The 7,897-nt window shown below is 34.1% G+C and overlaps 1 long non-coding RNA gene across 1 annotated transcript; it reads right to left on the bottom strand.

The window, feature by feature from the left end:
• Positions 1-1,049: 1,049 nt before the first annotated feature.
• LOC112740592 (uncharacterized) lies at positions 1,050-3,026 on the bottom strand. Its single transcript, XR_003171241.3, has 3 exons — positions 2,846-3,026; positions 2,635-2,736; positions 1,050-1,085 (listed from the first exon to the last, which is right to left on the bottom strand). It is a non-coding gene; the product is annotated as an uncharacterized lncRNA (long non-coding RNA).
• Between the last annotated feature and the right edge of the window lie 4,871 nt (positions 3,027-7,897).

Below are 7,897 nucleotides of genomic sequence, written 5' to 3'. Positions count from 1 at the left end.
ACCATGGTTTTTGCTCGCGACTGTCACTTGGGGTTATTGCTGGAGCTATTGCCAGGTCGGTTCAGAATCACAACTGCTTCATTTTGTTATTTCAGTAAGTAATCATGTTTCGAAAAGCCTCGCGTTAGTATTCTATTGTGTTTGGTTAATGAATATGAATTTTACTAACGTGGGGTCGAGTCTTGATTATTATATGTTGCGATTAGAGTCGTTGTGGTTGCTGAGAAAGTGGTTTGGAGCGGAGGTTACGGCTGCCGCAGTTGCGGGCCGAGAGAAAATGAGTTGTGATGCGTTTTAGAGTTTTCGAGTTTCGATAATCGAGGTAGGGGATTTTCTAAAATCTCAATTTTATAATTTGGAATTATTATATATGGATATTATGTGGTAAAAGTGTATACTTGAGTGATTGTATAAGTCTTATGTAATGTTGGTTGTTTTGGATGAATATGAATGCTTGGTTGATCTGATTATTATTTGGTTTTGTGAAAAGGACGTTTTGAAGTGTTTCTTTAAGTCACTTTTTTAAAACTTTAAAATCAAGTTTAATCCGTTGAAAATTGACTTGAGTTTGATTTGGTTTCTTGAAATATGAAAATGGAATGTATCTTTGGATTCAGTTGGATTTTGAGCTGATTTGGTTTTGAACCCCTTAAAGATGGTTGTGGATTTGTTTGGATGGGACCCAGAAAGGGTGGCAGAGTCCAAGTTTTAGGAGAGGTGCTACCTGTAACACCCTCACTATCAGAAGTCACACTTCCGGCAGCGCTACTCTGATAGCAAGAAGTATTACGACTACTTTACATACTAAATATTAAAATAGAAGCCTATGACTCGACACTGTATCGCTGATTTCTTTGAAAAACAAGAAATAAATACTTTATCTTAAGAAAAATACAAACAAGCATAGATTCATATACAAGACTCCTTACATAATAATTCAATATATTATACATATAAGACATACAATTCCTATCCCTCTTACAAACTTGTAATAACAAAGACGAGGGAATAAAATAATCTAATTAATACAACAGCATATAAACTAAACGCAGTATAACTCTTCTTAATGCTTCTTCATCCGATTCCTGAAAAGGTAAAGCTGTAGGGGGTGAGAACCTAACCACACGGTCTCACCACGGAGTTTCAAAGTTGTCATAAGAAGATATTTAATAAGAGTTAGGGTTTAGGGTTTAGCGATTATCATTGCCTTATGAATCTTTTAAAACCAATAGAAAATTGTTCAAAACTTTTTCAAAGAAACAATGTTTAATCCTTCAGAAATCCGAAACCTTTCCTTTCTTATAAGAAAAACTCAATCAGAAACCAACCACGCAATCAAACAACACAGTCATTAATTCAGCACCAAAGTTCATTCTCAAATGTAGCACGCCAGGACAAACACAGGCAAGACAGACAAGGAAAGCACAAGTAGGTAACAGTTACAGCAAATAGTTCAAGTAGCAGTTAAGAACAGTTTAGCAATTAGGCAAACCAAAACAAGTTCAAACCCAAGCAAAGCATACAAATGCATATGATGCATGCCTGTCCTATGGCTGATGAGGCTCATCTGTCGGTTATCCAGCCAACCCGACAAGTCTGAATTGTCCTTAGACTGTCCCCCGACGTGCATCCCCAAGAGTCTGAATTGTCCTTAGCTCAATGGGGGTAACATTCCCAGGAATTTATATAGTGCCCAGTCACACTTACGTCGTAGGGTCAACAGAGTATCGAGTTTTCAACCTGGTACACGTGGTGGCAAGCCACGGCACTTAATCCAGGGAACCTCGTATCTCAGATATTTCAAATTCATAAGCCATATAAATAATTCATTCATCATTCATCAATATCTAAGCCATTCTCAATATCATCATCATTCGTCAATCCATATCCCATTTCCAAATTCATTCAAAAATCATATTTCAAATCAATCATCATCACCCTTCTTTCCGTTAATCAACAATCTCAATCCCAAACAAAATTCTTTCTTTGATAAATAAAGTAATCTTAAACCACATGATAATGCTTAAAATTAAACCTTTTTAAAATAACTACTTCAAATAAAACTTCTAATTTTATAAAATTTCGGCAGCATCTCCTCTAAAACTCGGATTCAGCCACCCTTTTCGGGTCCCAACAAAACCATTTCTCAAACTCCTTTCAATTCAATTTCAAAATCAGACCAATTTCAATATCTCAGACCATTTTCAATTTAAACTCATTTTTCAACAAATCAAACTTATTTCTAATGTTATAATCCTTTCCAGATTTCAATTCATTTCCAACAAAGCCAACCAACATTTACTCAGACCCTTTTCAATGGTTTCAAATCCAAGTCATTCACAAATCTCAAGCCGTTTTCCAAACCCAAATTAACTCTAACATCAAATCATTTTCCAATTCTCAAATTATACTTGATAAACATTCAAATCAGATTTTCAAATTAATCTTCCACTCACTATCTCAATACCAACTCAATATTCAGAAATAGCCACAGTCAAGTAAGCAATCACATTCATTCAAGGCAATTCAATTCAATTCATAAGACTCCATAATCACTAAAAATATTTATTTGCTTAAATATCAATTTATAACAACTCTTAAGAATAAAAATGAGTTTAATGAAAACGCCCCTACCTCAATTTAGTTTAAACGCATTAATTCCTCTTTCGTTCATCCCTTCTATTTGGCCCATGATCCTCACAGAGAGCAGCCTTCGATATTATAGTCCTATAATCTCTAACATTAGCAACATAGAGATGGTTATCAATCAAAACAGCAGTTCAAGCAGTAGAGCCATCATCCCAGAAAATGTCTTTTTCAGAATACAAAAATTGCGAATTATTACCTTGGTACGTTTCACTTATAGCCAATTTGGCATCAGTAAAAATTTTGGATGCTTCATGAGATTATCAAAGAGATGCTCTTTCAAATACTCTGCAGCACGAGAACCACCATGACCATCAAATATTCCAAGTAAGCATACTGAATGACCACCAATTTTCAATGTTTTAATATCGTGAAAATCCTCATCGATACTTTCTTCCTCTTTGAAGCTTGAATACCCACAGCTAAGCCTTCCATCCTCACTATTCCATCCTCCTCTTGCAAACTGGCCATCATCATCTTTCTCTGGCATCATCACTGTGAATCAGCACTTCTTGACACGAAACCCGTATCCACCATCATCACTGTGAATGTCTTGAATTGGTGAGTAGGCGAATAAGAAATACTAGGGACAACTTGCAAACTCCTCCTAGTGTTGTTTATTCTCACTAATTTGGCAAAGGTTCCAGCTTGAACAACCCAAAGACCTTACACAATTGCTGCATACCATCTAAACGACCAACCAAGAAGACAAGGGTTTCGGCGGCAGCAGAACAATAGCGGCTTCAACGGTGGTTCTCTGGCAACAACGGCGCCGTTTTCCGGCAATAGAAGCACGGCTACAGCAACGGCGGTGGCAGAACAGCAACTCCAGGAATCCAACCACTGAACCAACCTTCACCAAATTCCAAACCTTGATTTTGGAAAACCCAATCTACGAATCTTCCTCATCAAACTCCGATGACATCGTGCAACTCACCGGCGTCCATGGCAGCGGCTGAGATGAAGCACGGCAGTGAGCTGCTATGTACATCGCATCTTTTCCTCTCTCCTTCGTCCCATGGCAACGACGACGGCAAGGGTTTTGGCGGCGACACGAATGCTTTCAACAGACGGCGGGTGGCGGCTCTAATTACGACGACAAGGTGCGGCGGTGGCGACGAGGCAGCAGTAGTGTGTGACGATGGTGGTGCGAGCTGGACAGCGGCGACCTCTTCTCCTCCCTCTCCATCCTCGGTTCTCTTTTCCCCTTCGTTCTCCCTCTTCTCTATTTCTGCTTCCCCCTTTTCTCCTTTCTTCCCCCTCTCCGTTTTTTTTCCCTTTCTCCTTTTCTTTTCTTTTGTTTTTGCTGAAGGCTGAGGCGTAAGGGGTTAGGGGGTGGCGGTGATAAATTAGGGTTAGGATAAGGTAGTTTAGATAATTTTAATAAAATTAGAGGTACAGAGTATTAATTAAAAATTTAATTTAATCCCTCAAAATTATTTTAAAATACTAGTTAATTATAAATTTGCTAATTAACTTATAATAAGTATTTTAATTTAAAATTAGAGATAATATAATTTATTTTCTTTGTTTATAAAATCAAAGTATTAAATTCTGAAATCTCAATTATTTAAATTAAATCATATAAAATTTGTATCCTTTTATAACTGTTAAGTTGTATAATTTAAATATAGAAAATGACTCAATGATTATGAGATTAAGTAAAATTTTTAATTTAATTATCAAAACTTAATTTAATTACTTTTAATAAAATAATTTTTAAAAATAAAGTCTTTAATAAATAAATTGAAACTAACTCATAATAATATATATATTTTTTAAAAAAAACCTGGGTCTTACATCCTATCCACCTTATAAAAATTTTCGTCCTCGAAAATTAAAAGAATACACAAGGTAATACAAAGAATCAATACTCTACTGTCTAAATGCTTTTTAAATAAGTAAGAAAATTTAGCATATTACAGGAAATATTACATGGTTTTAATACCTTTCTTTTGAATACTTTAGGAAAAAAGAAAAAAAAATTTGGTATATATAAATTTTCAAATAGCAAATAAACCATAAGACTTAGAAATAAAGGAAAAGCATGGTGTAAAGCAGAAGTTACAAGATAGGCTCAAAAGAAAAGGGGTTACATGGTGTCAACCTTAAGGGTTTTAACATAGCTCACTATCACAACTCCCTTTGATATCACATACTTACAAGCTTCACCTTTCACATTCACGAACCGTGTCCTAAAGAACTACCGTGTTATAAGTTTCACCTTACGCTTATCTATCTCACGTTGCTCTGGTCACTTAGCTAACTTGTTGCGAGTTGTCATCTTATACGAATTGAGCTACCGAAAACTTGAATATCTTCTCAACAATACTCTTTTCCCGAAATTTAAACGTCATAACCTATGGCATTTTGAAACTTGCCAAAGTTCACCTCATTTACTAGTCATTCCCTGAAACACTAACGCTTCGATTTTTTGTTTTCTAGGGACCACGTGTGACATTGAGATATGCGTCAGTATATTTAAGGAGTTACAAATCTAAGGAAAAGATGAATAAGTGACGAGGATAAAATTCGTATAAATTCAGGAGGATGCGTAAAATTGCAACTAAGTAACAATTTACAGGAACGAGAAAATGTTCTGGAAAGAATCATTTTTTTGCATCTAAATAGGAAATTTGAATCCAGGAACTCCATAAGAAATAAGAAAAGTAGTGATGATTTAAATTGAAATAAGTTTAAGCCAGAACAGAGGAACACTAAGTTCACAAGCGAGGAATAACTGAACTAACGACATCATTTGCAAAACTCAAAAGCATGGGAAAATCTAAGAAAGTATGATTTTCTCATTCTAAAAAGAAAAGATATGAAATAGATATCCTTCAAGAGAGGTAACAGAAGCGTAAATATTGAGTTATGTTAAAACAAATTCAAGTTAAATTCGACTTGTGCAAAACTTGAAATAATGAAAATTAATTGAGCTAAGAATGTTGAAAAATCTTAAAAGATCATAATCAAACAAGAATATGTATAAAAATTTACATCAATCTTAGAGGTAGAACTAAATTCTATTCAGAAGGGAAAGTCCGAGGTAAATTAGTGAATAAAAGAATACTTGGTACATTACAAACAAATAGGTTTTGATTGCATAGGAAAGTTTTAAAGCTTCATATCAGTGAACATATGCTAAGTTTCAAAATGATTTTATTGAAATTTAAAATAAGGCTACGGATAGAATCCAGCAAAAAAAAAAAAAAAAAGAACTGAATTGAAACTTCTTCAATGGAATCCAAAATAAAAACCTTAGAACGAGATTATAAAAAGTGGTATGTTGCACCAAAATAAGTTTGAAGTTTACTCAAAGGAATACAAATTTTGATAAAGAAGAATAAGCAACCAAAATGGTGTTTCACAAGAACTTGGAGAAACGTTTGAAATTATAAGTAAGCAAGGATGTACAAAAACAAGAAGACGTACCGAAAGGGAAAATCAAGTTGTAACCCTATGAAGGAATGAATTCACTTTCCCAAAATAGTTATTAGAAGTTTTAATAAGGTATTGCGTCAAAACAATCCAATTTAAAATAAATTATATGAAGTTTGTCAAATAGAGATTAACTTGAATAGAAGCAAAAATCTCTTATCAAGAATCTTGAGTACATAATCAAGTAAAGACATGTATAAAAATTTGAGTAAATATTGGAGGAGAATCAAATTATGTTCAAAAAAAGAAATCTAATGTAAAGTGTTCCTATATGGTGAATAAGGGTATAGATAGTACCTTTAAAAACAAGTATGTTTTTAGCTACATGAAGGATTTATTTATTTCTTGTAGGAAAGTACATGTAAGATCAGAGATAGTCATATCCAGAATTCAAAGAATGGTTACAGACAAGATCAGATAAAATAAAAAGATCAAAACTCTTCTCAACAAAGATTCCAAAACAAAACTTCGAAAGAATATTACTAGAATTGTTATCTCATACCAAGACAAACTCGAAATTTTTACCAAAGAGAGTACTTTATTCATTTAGAGGAAAACAGGATCGAAAATTGTAACCTGGGCAACATACGTATAAGTTGTAGAAGGCGAAGTAGAAGAACCAAATCACACAATTAGCTTGCTCCGAATCGTAACTCTCACGGTTTCGAATCACTCAAGTATTAAGAATTATGTGTTACGCTAGAACAGATTTAAGATCGAATAAAAGGGCACATAATTTATAAAAAAATACATAAATAATGACAATGATGGATAACCAAATCTGGTTCCAAAAAGAATTGAAACAAGGAGCGAAAAAAGATGATAAATCGAAGAATAAGCAACACGCGCATCATGTGGCATGATTAAAGCACCTATCTTCGGTGTAAACTAATCAAGGAATAACATCTAACGTTTTTCAAAGAATTAAGGACCATTGTCATGCGAAACAAGTTCAAAACCAACTCAAAAGAAAAACTCATGATTCGTAGAGAGAAATATGAACAACATCAAGGATAAAGGTTCCAAATGATTTCAAGTGAATAATCAGGATTATAATAAAGCAGAAATATATATAGGAACGAATAAGTATCGTTAGGAACAGAGTCAAATCATATCCTAAAAGAAAAAATCTAAAACAAGGAATTCCAACATAACCAATAAAAGAGAAAACGGTGTGCTAAGCTACACGACACGAACAATATTATACGTCAAAACAGAACTAACTTCAAAAATTAATTTCTAACGCTCCCAGAACCCGTGAACCGCATCGCTTATTAATTCTACTTTGTCCATGATAACTCATTAACTTTACCGTACACATAAACCATCAACATTAAGCTGGCCAGACTTAACATCAACAGATATGCAATGGTAAGCTAACAGCGTTAATCAAAAGACAGTCATGTGCATAAAGCTCTAATTCTCGTCATTCGGACAAGACCTATAACATGACAGACACTCAGAGTATGCAATGAAGCATAGTCAGTTCATTCCCAAGGCTCTAACAGGAACGAACTGCTCTGATACCATAATGTAACACCCTCACTATCAGAAGTCACACTTCCGGCAGCGCTACTCTGATAGCAAGAAGTATTACGACTACTTTACATACTAAATATTAAAATAGAAGCCTATGACTCGACACTGTATCGCTGATTTCTTTGAAAAACAAGAAATAAATACTTTATCTTAAGAAAAATACAAACAAGCATAGATTCATATACAAGACTCCTTACATAATAATTCAATATATTATACATATAAGACATACAATTCCTATCCCTCTTACAAACTTGTAATAACAAAGACG

Source organism: Arachis hypogaea, chromosome 14, assembly GCF_003086295.3.
Source record: "Arachis hypogaea cultivar Tifrunner chromosome 14, arahy.Tifrunner.gnm2.J5K5, whole genome shotgun sequence".
Classification (NCBI taxonomy): Eukaryota; Viridiplantae; Streptophyta; class Magnoliopsida; order Fabales; family Fabaceae; genus Arachis; species Arachis hypogaea.
The sequence above is the reverse complement of the archived record's forward strand: the minus strand, read 5'-3'. Positions and strand labels throughout refer to the sequence as shown.